Genomic DNA, 12718 nt, shown 5'->3' on the forward strand with positions numbered 1-12718 from the left:
TTAGTGAGTGCTCCTATTCTTGTGTCTCCCGATTGGACTCTTCCGTTTGAGATCATGTGTGATGCGAGCGATTTTGCTGTTGGAGCCGTGTTAGGGTAGCGTCGAGAGAAACATTTTCACCCCATCTATTATGCTAGCAAGACCCTTAACTATGCTCAGGAGAATTACACCACGATGGAGAAGGAGCTTCTTGCTGTTGTTTTCGCGTTCGATAAATTTCGTTCCTATCTCGTGCTTTCTAAGACTATCATTTTCTCTGATCATGCGGCTCTGCGTTACTTGTTCTCTAAGAAAGATGCGAAGCCTCGACTCCTTCGTTGGATCCTTTTGCTTCAGTAGTTCTATTTAGAAATTAAAGATAAGAGAGAAGCTGAAAATGTCGCCGCCGACCACTTGTCACGACTAGAAAATTCCGACTTGGACAAGACACGGGAACAGGGGATTGGTAATGATTTCCCGGGTGAGACTCTACTGTATGTAAAGGCGAGTGATGAGGGGTTTCCATGGTTTGCTGATCTTGCGAATTATCTATCCTCTGGTGAGTTAGTTCCCGGGCTGACATATCAACAAAAGAAGAAGTTCTTTGCAGATATCAAGTTTTACATTTGGGAGGATCCGTACTTATTCCGTATTGGTGCGGATCAGGTGATTCGGCGATGTGTTTTTGGTGATGAAGCCCGTAGTATTCTTCAACATTGTCATGAGGGCCCGACTGGTGGCCATTTTGGTGCGAATTATACCGCCAAACGCGTGTTTGATGCGGGATTCTATTGGCCAACTATTTTTTGTGATGCGCATGAGGTTGTTCGTTAGTGTGACGCGTGTCAGAGAGCTGGTAACATATCATCCCGAAATGAGATGCCCCAAAACCCCATCCATGTGGTTGAGATCTTCGATATATGGGGCATTGATTTTATGGGTCCGTTTCCTATGTCTAGAGGGAACATATACATACTCGTTGCTGTCGACTACGTGTCCAAATGTGTGGAGGCTCAAGCCTTACCTAGAAATAACGCACGAGTTGTAGTGAGATTTCTTCGAAAACTCTTTGCACGATTCGGTACTCCTAAGGCCCTGATCAGTGATCGGGGTACCCACTTTTGTAACGCTCAGATGGATAAGGTTTTGAAACGTTATGTGGTCACCCATCGAATTTCTACGGCCTACCATCCTCAAACTAGCGGTCAAGTGGAAAACACCAATCGTGGCATTAAGAGGATCTTAGAGAAAACAGTAGGGAACAGTCGCGGGGACTGGGCTGAAAAGCTAGATGATGCACTCTGGGCCTTTCGTACTGCATTCAAAACGCCTATCGGGACCACTCCCTTTCGGCTAGTTTATGGAAAGGCATGTCATCTCCCCGTTGAGTTAGAACATCGTGCGTATTGGGCTTTAAGAGCCGTAAATCTTGATTTATCTGCGGCGGGAAAGAGTCGTTTTCTTCAAATTCACGAGGTTGAGGAATTACGGAATGAGGCGTATGAAAGAAGTTGGGGGTATAAGGAGCGGACAAAGGAACGTCATGATAAACATATTAAGGGTCCCAAAGAGTTTAAGTGTGGGGATAAGGTGCTTCTGTATAATTCCCTGTTGAAGTTGTTTCCGGGTAAACTAAAATCCCGATGGGCTGGTCCATTTGTTGTGAAGGAGGAATTTCCGTATGGGGAGGTTGAGATAGAGGCTGAGGATGGACATTCTTGGAAAGTGAATGCGCATAGACTAAAGCATTATGTTGGAGGTCCACTTGGTGATCGCGAGGAGGAGGCGATCTACCTTGATCCGCCTGGAGAGTAGAGGAGGAGAGCACACTCGGTACTTTGCCCGAGTTGTAGAGTTTGTATAAAACTTAGTTGCATTGTTTTCTTTTATTTTTATTTTTTTTACTCTGCTTTATTTTATTTTTATTTGAGTCTTTTTAGTCCTTAGAGTCTGTTTGATGTCTGCTTTGAGTTGTTTTGAGTTTTATTTTGCAGGATTGGATTTTCTCGTTCGTACTCAATCTCCATTCGGACGAGAATTTTTCTGAGCCTTTCATATTGTAGAGGACACCCGGAAGCTGCGACCGCGAATGAAATGCTATACGGTCGCCTTGGAACGAGACTTGTGAAGATAACTGCATAATTACCAGGGGAGTCTGTTTCAATTTATAGCTTTATTTGCTTACATTTTTTTTATTCTGCTTTATTTTATGTCTTTTTCTAATCCTACATTGGGGACAATGTAGATTTTAAGTGTGGGGATGGGAACTAACGTTTTATTTACGTTTTCTTTTGGTTAAAAAAAGTTAAAAAAAATAAAATAAAAAAATTTAAATAAAAAAAAGGTTTCAAATTTTATTAAAAAAAACAAAAAATAAAAATAAATAAAAATGTTAAAAAAAATGTCCCGAATTTTAATGATTTTTTTTGCAAATAATGGAAAATGATAGAAAAATTTGAGATTGGTTTTTAAAAACTACTATTATATATGAGATTAAATAAAGATAACGCACTAAACTTGGGATTTGTCGGTAGGCCCAACTAGTTTTGATAGTCCTCTTTATCAAGTTTTTATATATATAATAATTTGAAAAACGGTGAAGCCGAATTTCGATGCTTAGGGAGGATTACCATAATCTGAAAACTTTGAGATGGTAAGAATTAAATGCACTCAAATCAGCACACCACCACATGTCCATCTTTTTACGAGCTTAGAAATAGTTATATACTTTAGGGTGATATAAAAAAAAAAAGAAAAGAAAAGAAAAAAAAAGAAAAAAAAAAGAAAAAAAGAAAAAAAAAGAAGTATGTTTTGAAAGTTTGTTATGAAAGTTATGTATTGTATTATCAAAAGTAGTTCAAGAAAAGCAAAATGCTTGTGAAGAAAGTTTTGTATTGTAAAATGCTAAATGAGCATTCTTTAAAGTTAGTAAAAGAGGCCAAAGTTGCACATACTAGACGGGACTTAGAGTTTACGTGTTACCTTGGGGATGATGACTCTGAGGATACACTATTGGGGCTCGAAGATTCTTAGTCAATAAATATTAAATTAGGAATTTATAGGACAAAGTTCAATAATATTTAGGAATAGCTCGTACGGCCTCCACATGACCATTCATCCATCCAAATTTCACCGAGTGCATCTACTTAGTACCATCAACGAGTCTTTGGCTTATGGTGATTTGTCAAATCAGTTTGCTTTGAATCTAGTTTTTCTAGCTCTCTTTGTCTGAGATGGGGTAGGTGTAGCCGAGGTTTTTGAACTTAAAGCGCGTAATGCAATTTGGGGCTTGATAGGCTGGTGGCTAGGTTTAAGAGGACAACAATATCGGCAATCGCAGTTTTTGCGTTTATCTGTGCTTAAAAGATAACCTATATGTTTTGAAAACTAGTCTTGAATTCTGATTCCATTGCAATATATATATTTTTCGGGGATGAAAAAGGTTTAAGTGTGGGGATATTTGATATGGGATAAATTATATATAAATATTATAAATATTTCCTACATTTTATATATCTTTTGACTTTGTTTTTATTTAATATTACTCTCAACTGACACATATTTTAACTTTAAAAGTTTTATGAGACAACTAGTTTAAAACTAAATAAATAATTCTGTGAATGCATTGTAGGTGTCGAAGTATTGGACTTCAAATTTTATAAGACATATAGGCTAGGCTCACAAGAAGATCAAAAGAAATAAAGAATTTATGACCAGAAAAAAAAACTCGTGAGCTTTAATATTTGTTGGAGCTTAAAAATTAAAACCCTACACTATTAGTATAATATAAAGAGAGAGCCGAAGAGAGGTAATTGGTAAGGGGTCGGCTCTGTTCTATTGATTTTTGGTTGCAAGGAGTAAAGTATAAACCCATAGTAATATATTAATATTGGTTTTGGGGTTGATTTTTGATGGAGTTCACGTGACGCAGAACATAAGAAAAGATATTATTTTGGTGGAGTTTTTGTGTTTGTGATCACGTGAAGCCAAAAGATGAGAAATATATTTTCTTGGGGTTTTGGTTTTTGGTGAAGTCCACGAGAAGCAGAAGAATATAATTAGGTTTTATTGGCATACAAATCAAACGAAGAAAATTACAAAAAGGCACGTGGTTTGTTTGCTCAATTAATTTAATCTTATTTTATGAACCGTATATTATGTGTGTTTTTTTTGTTACGTACTTTTATATGAGTAGCTAAACCTTTATACTATCTAGGTTTTGGTTGAGTACTATGTTAGATTTGATGGTTTGACGAACTATTTATTTGGCGTTGGTTGATTTAATATTATGGTAAAGTTTTTAATTGGTTTGTTCATGATATGGTTGAGTAATAGAATCTAGTTTATTGTTTTAATATTTATTCCACTTATGTTTAATAATTTTTGGTGATTGTTAGACGCTTGATTAGGTTGTCTACTTTGTGTTTTCAACTTGTTTGCGGTTTATGGTCGAAAACATCGCAGGAATAAGTATTGAAAGTGGTTTAGATTTTATTGTTCTGTCACTAGAGAGGCCGGGAGACAATTTAGTGTTGTGTCATCTTTGTCTTTTGCGGGTTTGGGTAATAATTGCACGGGAATGAGTTATCCTAGGTCCCTTAGATTATTGTGATACAAGTTTTGTTCAAGTTAATTAAAAATACCCCATTTATATTAATATATATTGTATCCGAAGAGACCGGGAGGTGACTTGGGCTGTGGGGTACCATAGTATTATTAGGTAAGGTGAGACTGGGAGGTGATCCAAACCTTTAACAATTAAGCTTCACATGTCATTAGAGTTCTAGGGTGTCGTTGAAGAGACCGGGAGGCGATCTAGCGTATTTTAGTGGTCTCTAGTGTCATATTTTTTTAAGATACTGTTTTTCAACTAAGTCAAGTTCGTTAGCTATTATGTTTAACTAGTAGGATTCCATTACCCAGGTACTTGTTTCTTGCATATTAGTAAAACCCAATTTTATAAAGTTTTATTTTTAGTTTAAATTTTAATTAGTTAAGTTTTATTAGTTTAATTAATATAAAAAATTCTAAAAAAAATCAAAAGAAAGTCTAGGTTAGTAATCTTTTAGGTTTAAAAATTAGAGTTTACCCATAGTGTCCTAGGTTCGATATCCGTTCTTACTTGCTAACTACATTGCAACCGGTACACTTGCCGATTGTGTGTTTTTTTTTATGTGAATTCGGTAAAACTTGGTTTTTAATATTATATACGTTTTCACACATCATACAGCTGCTCTTGATTACTAATGATTTATTTGGCTATGTCGATGGCTCGATTTCTTGCCCTCCGCAGTTTCTTCCAGCGGCGACTACCTCCAAGGACAAAGAAAAAGAAGAATCACTGCAGCCCATGCTTAATCTAGAATATACGGCCTGGGTATCCAATGATGCTCATGTTCGTATGTTGATCCTATCTACCATCTTTGAAGCATCTTTTTCCCATGTTCAAGGTACTATAGCCCGTGATCTTTGGCTCTCTCTTGAACGCGCCTATGCACCACTTGATGTGCTTAAAACAGTCAATTAAATATTAGCTAAATTAACAAGTAATAAAAACTAGACTTAAGACTCAACTACACAAAACACTGGCAAGTGAACCGGTCAATTGTACTAAAGCTAAGTAAGTCCGGAATATCGAACCCACAGGACTCTATAAATTACGTTAATTAACTAATTATACTCGACTTACGACACGACTATTTATTATTAATGTTTAAAGGGGGTTTTTAAACTAATATTAAACTAAGAAAGCAAATAAGCAAGCAAACGAGAAATAAGCAACTAAACACAAGATCGAAACCAATCAGAGAAGGAATCTACCTAGGTAAGAATCCCATGCATCAACAATCATCAAGCAATGGACAAATAACATGATTTTGGAAACTGATTTTAAACGTATTCATCTAACAAACCCTAAAGGACCCTTGACTGAATCAAATGAAATCCCAAAGAACAATTATTAGATTATTAAGCAATCAGTTGAACTGATTCCCGCAAAGTTATCAAATAGGGTTAATTAATAGTATCTAAAGCAAGCAATCTTACGAAACACAAAACTCTAGATAACTTAATAAACTAACATGACATCATGAACAAGGATCAACACATTAAGCAAGAATATTGTCACTACTATCCTAGCATTTAATTGACCAAGACACATGAACAACCCCTCACCTTACAGCTATTGGAATTTAGCAAAACATTTAAAACCCTAACCGACTATCAACAAGCTTCTATGATCTAATAAGCCTATACAACCATAATAATCAAAACACCAAGTAAAGATTAAACATGAACCCTAAGATCTAAAGAACGCAATCAATAGAAAGCAAGATCCATGTGAAGCAATAGTTAATAATCAACCAAGATAATAAACACTTATACGCATCATGAAAGCAAAATCAAGACTTTTACTATTAAATCAACGAAACCATAATCAAAGAATAAGTCCAAAGCAAGAATCAAGTCTTAAACATGTTCATCAAACCTAGGTAGACATGAAGTCTAGCCTAGCATAGTCATAAACAAAGATAAATAACTAAACCAAAGACCAAAGAGAAACATCATGAAAGATAATGAACAAGGATGATGAAAAAGAACGAAATAACCCTTCTTAATCGAACCTTGAACACTTGTATGAAAGCTCTATGATGCTCCTTGATTCCTAGCTTCAAAACCTTCACAAACCCTTGGAAAATCGGCTGCAATCGTGTCTAACTCGGCTAGGTTTGCAAGAGATGTTTATATAAGCGAGTAACGGGCTTGGACTTGCAAAGATGGCTGACCAGGGAGCCCTAGGCGCTGCGCGAAGGCATATTGCCTTTTGCCTTAGCGCGGCACGGCTTGCTTTTTTTTGCTGACCAGAAGGCCTAGGCGCCTCACGACCGCCTTGGCCCTTTGCCTTCGTGGGGCGCGGCGCCCATATGAGTAGCCTACGAATTTTTTCTTGTTATTTGTTATAAAATCATCTTAGATCTCTTTCTTGAACATAAAGTAACGTTAAGAACCTTTGAGATCATCTTTTCCTTGACTTTCAAACCACCATCTACATGAACATAAATCAAAACTCGTAAGTGAAGTAATCATGTAACCAATGATGAGCAAAACGAGCATAAACTTCGCATGAAATGATAGAAAGAATTAAGTTTAACATGCAAGACACCAAAAATATAAAACACGATAGACATAACATACTTGACTCAAAACTTAAATTAAAGAAAGATAAACGAAACACGAATCAAACCAAACTCAAAACATTAAAGAAACACAACTTTACACGGGATTCAAGATGTATAAATACATGTATATCAACCACAGTCAGCTTCCAGGGATTACACATTGAATGCTCATATGATGAAACTTGAAATGAAAGGCGATGAGTCTGTTTCAGCATACTTACTCAGAGCTCAGGAGTATTCTGATGCTTTGGCCAATATCGGTGAGCCTATGAAGGACAAAGACATTGTCATGCTTGTTGTTTCTAGCTTACGAGAAGAATACAACAACTTCAAATCCACAGTCTTCAGCCGACAGCCGCCCATCATGTTTAAAGATCTTTATAGTTTATTGGCTGATCATGATTATGTTGTCAAGAAATATGTGGCTGCTGCTACAGCACATGCTTTCACGGCTGCCCCAACTCCACCATCCTCCACTATAGCAGCACCGACGCAGTCTTCGGAACAAACTCAGGCCCTTTCCAGCTTGTTACAGCAGCTTGGCCTCCAGGTTCAGCACCAAGGAGCCGTTGCTCAGGCCTTTTACACCAACCTTGGAGGGGGTTCTCGTGGCCACGGTCAAAACCGCAATGGTCGGAGTCGTGGGAACTACAATCGCTCCCAAACTAACTATTCCAACAACAACCGAAATCAAAATAATGGAGGTACACGCGACAGTGAAATTGGGCTTCTAATCAAAATACTGTTTTTGGCACATGCGTCAGGTGAGGTATTGGGCACATCCCGTCTCAGTGCCCCAATCGGGACCCATCTACTTTGAGACGCCCACCACCTTCAGCTAACTTTGCCGATTATCGCTCACAAGCTTCGGGTGCATGGCTACCTGACACAGGTTCAAGCCATCATGTTGCATTTGATATCTCAGGATTTAACAGTGCTTCACCATATTATGGAGGCGGCAATCTACATGTTGGCAACGATGAGGGTTTACCTATTCTTCATATTGTATCCTCTAAACTTTACCGTCTTACTAAAACCTTTTCCCTAACCAATATTTTACATGTTCCTGAAATCAAACGTAACCTACTTTAAATACAACAATTTTGTCGTGATAACAATGTTTATTTTGAATTTCACGCTTCTTTTTTTGCTGTGAAGGACATGTTTACCCGCACTACCCTCCTCACGGTCCCCCACAGCGGTGGTCTCTACACCTTTCATCTACCAAACATTCAGCCGCTTCCCAAAGTTGCTTTTTCTGTTGTTCGTGCTTCTACCCAGACATGGAATCAAAGACTCGAGCATCCACATTCCCATCTTTTGCAATCTATGTTATCTCATTATAATTTACCTTTATCAAATAAATGTTCTTCTTTTGATTGTGACTCTTGTTCTATTGGAAAATCATCTAAATTACATTTGTCATCTTCAATTTTTAAAAGTTCTAATATACTTGATCTTGTCTTTTGTGATGTGTGGGGACCAGCACCTGTTGCGTCTTATGATGGACACCATTACTTTCTTTTATGTGTTGATCACTTTTCTAGTTTCATGTGGTTGTTACCTTTAAAAGCCAAATCTGATGTTCTTCCCACCTTCAAACAATTTATTCTTATGGTTGAATGACAGTTTCAAACAAAGCTTAAGGCTATTCAGACTGATTGGGGTGGGCAATTCGGAGTCTCTCAACCTTTCCCACCTCTCAGGGAATCATTCACCGCCTTTCCTGTCCGCACACGAGCGAACAGAATGGCACTGTCGAACGACGCCATCGTCATGTTATTGAAACCGGGCTTACTCTTTTAGTCCAATCTCATGTCCCATAGCGCTTTTGGCACTTTGCCTTTCACACGGCAGCATACCCCATCAATCGGATGCCGTCTCGTCGTAATCGAATACCTCACCATTTGAGTTTGTCTTCAAACACAAACCGGACCTCACATTTCTTCGGGTATTCGCGTGTCGTTGCTACCCTCACCTACGTCCATATAACAAACACAAAATGGACTTTCGTTCTACCCAATGTGTGTTTCTTGGATACAGTACCTCACACCATGGCTATCGATGCTTCGATCCTTCATCTGATCGCATCTATATTGCTCGACATGTTCGATTTCATGAGTCCTCGTTTCCATTCACTCCTCAACCACATTAGCAGCCCTCACAGTCTCCGGATCCTTATGTCTCCTTCCATCTTGATCCGGCTTTTTTCCCTCTTCAATCTCAAAATATCAATCCCCCCACACCTTCTATCACCCAAACCTTTCAGCGTCGGAACCGCTCCGCTGCTGCCACTACCACCGAATCACCTTCCACCACCACTCCATCTACCTCTACTATTTCCGAACCTCCTACCGCGGCTGAACCCGAACCCGCCCCACCTTCCACACACACTCCTAACCCCGAATCAGCCCCACAACCTCCTAATACTGCCACTGACACAACCCAACCTAATCCCCCGCGTCCCCGACCCTCTAATCTTCGCCAGAATCCCAAACTAAACAAACCATACAACCCCACAGCTTTTCACACTACCATTGATTACACCGACACCGAACCACCTACCTTCACTATTGCCAACGACATTCCACAATGGCAGTGTGCTATGCAGGAAGAATACTCAGCATTGATTCGTAATGGCACTTGGACGTTAGTTCCACGTGTGAAGTATACAAATGTTGTTGACTGTAAGTGGGTATATAAACTCAGACGTGATCAAAATGGGGCGGTTAAAAGGTACAAAGAACGCCTTGTTGCAAAAGGCTTTAGTCTAGAGCCCATCACTGATTATCATGACACCTTTAGTCCTGTGGTAAAAGCCACTACTATTTTGGTTGTTTTATCCCTAGCCGTCACACAAAAATGGCCTTTGAGACAGCTCGATGTTCAAAATGCATTCCTACATGGCGATCTTAAGGAAACAGTCTATTTGAAACAACCACCTGGCTTTGTTAATCTGACCAAGCCAAACCATGTGTGCCTCCTTCACAAGTCTCTTTATGGCCTGAAACATGCTCCACGTGCGTGGTTTCACAAGCTTTCATCTGCCCTTCAAGCACTTGGGTTTCATGGTTTTCGCACGGATCCTTCTCTTTTTGTCTACGCATCTCCTGGCACTATTTTATACATGTTAATCTACGTTGATGAAATTATCTTAATCGGGAACAATCCCGAGGACATCGATCATGTTGTGAGTAAACTCAGTCACACTTTTGCTGTTCAGGACTTGGGTCCCGTGTCCTACTTCTTGGGTGTTGAAATACACTATGATAACGATGATTTGATATTGTCCCAAAAGAAGTACATTCAGGAGCTTCTTTAACGGGCCAGCTTATTTCATCCCAAACCGGTTTCTTCGCCGATCACCACTACGGCCAACCTTGCTCTTGGGGACAGCAAGGCATTTGATGACCCTGTGCGGTATCGCCAAATAGTGGGGGCACTACAGTATGTTACATTATCCCGACCATATAATACATTTGCGGTTAACAAAGTCTGCCAGTTTATGCATTCTCCCACTGAAAATCATTGGTCGGCAGTCAAATGAATTCTGAGATAACTTCAAGGCACATCGTCCTTGGGCTTGCGCTTACAGTGCGCTTCAGATCACCGTCTTCATGCGTATACCGACTCTTCTCATAATGTTATCTCTGCATTTTCTTATGCAGATTGGGCTAGTTGTCCAGATGATCGTCGATCCACCGGGGGATATGCTATATATTTGGGATCAAATCTTATCTCATGGTCAGCTCGCAAACAACTCACTGTATCGTGGTCATCAACAGAATCTGAGTATAAAGCTCTTGCAGACATTATGGCTGAATTAACTTGGCTTCAGGCGTTTCTTGGTGAGCTTCGTGTGACTCAGAAGACCGTACCAAATTTGTGGTGTGATAATATTGGTGCAACTTATCTGTCCGCCAAACCGGTCTTTCATGCTCGTACCAAACATGTAGAGGTTGATTTCCACTTTGTTCGGGAAAATGTGGCCCAGGGAAAACTGTCAGTTCGTTTCATCTCCACAGAAGATCAGATCGCAGATGTATTCACCAAGCCATTATCGTCACAACGATTTCTTCTTCTACGGTCCAAGCTAAGGCTTGCTTCCTGGCCTTAGCTTGCGAATATTAGATAACAATAATAGCCGGCCCAAATTAGGCCTATTTATTAGACAGCAATATTAGCCGGCCCTAATTAGGTCTATACAAACTATATATAGATCCTATTGTATTCTCTCATTATACAACACAATACACAATAATACAATTACCTTTACAAAGTTTATCTAGTGAACTAAATGAGCAACCTTATATTGTGGAGCTTGATCTTCGATGAGGTATTTGTTGAATAATCTATCTTTCTTTTGACAGTTTCATTTGGAATAATATATGTCTAATTAATGCTTAAACATAAGCATACTAAACTATGTTATTTTCAGATGACGAGTACAAATCCAGAATGTGCTTTTAGACCTGGTTGGCCGTCGCACTATTCCTCGAATATTTGTGAACCGGATACATATTGGTCGTGCTGATGGTTAGCTGGATTTTCTTCTCCTATTTTCTGGTTATGTTATTTGATTACTCTTACTAATGTTTCTTTATGTTATGTAAATAATTTAAGTTGTTCAGAATGGTATGCTGCAAGATCTACTAGCTACAAACTGAATAAGAAGTGAACCTGTCGGTATTTTCTTATTCATGTGTTTTACCTCACATTTCAAGATTGCATGATCTCAAAATTTAAAATCATCTATTCGACTACGAAGCTATCACATAAACATCCGGCCTCCATGTTGACTTTCGGGCACTTAATATTCCTCGCTTTTTAGCAAGGATATCCCAATGTAGTGACTTTAACAATTCTTCAACTTCCATTATCGTACTGGAATCATCTCGAATGATCAGTTGTCCGCCTGGCCTCAAAATTCTATCCATTTCAACGACGACAGGTGCGATTTTGCACCTTTTTGCCAGCATGGAAAACAGACGATCTGCATGAAGCAGATCATACGTTCGAGGGTATGTGCTAAAAGATTCACACCAATCATGTTAAATTCCAAAAAGACCCCTCTCAAATATTAGTGGGCAGCGTGTCGGGAGAACTTGTGCTCACTACATTCATCACCCATAGTTTTAAATCCTTCAACGCTGCAGCAAACCTGTTAATTAACAACGGGTCAACATTCGTAAGATTATTTCAAATTGTGTCTTAATAGTTAATAGTTAACACTAAACGTAGACGAATGTTTGACTTCGCACTTACCCACCATAAACAGCTCTCATGTCCATAACATTTCTAACATTGGCCCAGTTTAACCGTAAATCCTTCATATATGATTTGGTAACAATCTGTTTCCAATGATCATAATCTGCTTTAAAATCATCTGGAAATGGTTTTCCATAAATTCCCATTTGAGAGTTGGTTAACCAATATGGCGGTGTTTGGACCCTAATGGGCCAGTCTTCGGGCCATCTTGAACCTCTCTCTATGTCTCCGATTGGGTTGTTGTGCATACACGCCTGTAGAGGTATGTACCTGCCAAAAAAACCCCAAAGCAT

The 12718-nt window shown here is 39.0% G+C and overlaps 1 pseudogene; it reads right to left on the reverse strand.

Moving 5' to 3' along the window:
- Nucleotides 1–11917: 11917 nt before the first annotated feature.
- LOC143630297 (putative methyltransferase PMT27) overlaps nt 11918–12718 on the reverse strand; it is a 94388-nt pseudogene continuing 93587 nt past the window's right edge.

The sequence above is a fragment of the Bidens hawaiensis genome, unplaced genomic scaffold (genome assembly GCF_021521415.1).
Source record: "Bidens hawaiensis isolate Kalapana, Puna unplaced genomic scaffold, B.hawaiensis_p1.1 tig00005637_1, whole genome shotgun sequence".
Classification (NCBI taxonomy): domain Eukaryota; kingdom Viridiplantae; phylum Streptophyta; class Magnoliopsida; order Asterales; family Asteraceae; genus Bidens; species Bidens hawaiensis.